We start from the raw sequence: 987 nt of genomic DNA, 5'->3' as shown, positions 1-987 counted from the left end.
CGGCGGTCCTGGGTAAGATAGTTCATTCTAGCTTGCCCTATGTGGAAGAGGACTCAATACCCTACCTGTTGAGCTTGAAACAAAGTCATCACTTGGGCATGCTCATATTGCCATACAATATTCCATTATCTACTAATGAGCATGCAGCTATATGATTATAACCTGTAAACGATTACCCCGCCGTAGTTCAGCGCTTCAACCAAGTGAAGACTTCAGTATGGCTAGTGTGTGAAGTATAAAGTATAGTCCTCCCCTGGTCCACACTGCTTCGGCGGTCCTGGGTAAGATAGTTAGTTCTAGCTTGCCCTATGGTGGAAGAGGACACCATACTTAATACTGTGGTGTAATGAACAAAGTATAGTCCTCCACTGGTCCACGCTGCTTTGCAGTCCTGGGTAAGATAGTTAATTCTAGCTTGCCCTATGTGGAAGAGGGCATACAAGACAAAGTATAGTTCTCCCCTGGTCCACGCTGCTTCGGCGGTCCTGGGTAAGATAGTTAATTCTAGCTTGCCCTATGTGGAAGAGAGCATACATGAACCAAGAACGAAGGTTATGATCGAGGAATGATTCGACAACTAACCGATGGTATGAAATGTGAAGAATTCAAGCAAGCACACAATCAAGTCATCACTTGGGCATGCTCGATAGCCAACCTCATGACATTAACCTAGTAGAGCATGCGAAAACCAATATATATGTAAACGATGCCCCTCCCTAGTTCAGCGCTTCAACCAAGTGATGACTTCAGAATGGCTAAATCAAATCGGTTCAAAACATACCATCGGTACCCTATTGAAACACACAAGTCGATATCAAACCTCATGATTGTGTAGTCCTCAACTGGTCCACGCCGCTTCGGCGGTCCTGGGTAAGATAGTTCATTCTAGCTTGCCCTATGTGGAAGAGGGCACATTACTCAATACTGTGGTGTTATGAACAAAGTATAGTCCTCCACTGGTCCACGCTGCTTCGGCGGTCCTGGGTA

This window comes from Anopheles ziemanni, assembly GCF_943734765.1.
Source record: "Anopheles ziemanni chromosome X unlocalized genomic scaffold, idAnoZiCoDA_A2_x.2 X_unloc_25, whole genome shotgun sequence".
In the NCBI taxonomy this organism is placed as follows: Eukaryota; Metazoa; Arthropoda; class Insecta; order Diptera; family Culicidae; genus Anopheles; species Anopheles ziemanni.
The sequence above is the reverse complement of the archived record's forward strand: the minus strand, read 5'-3'. Positions refer to the sequence as shown.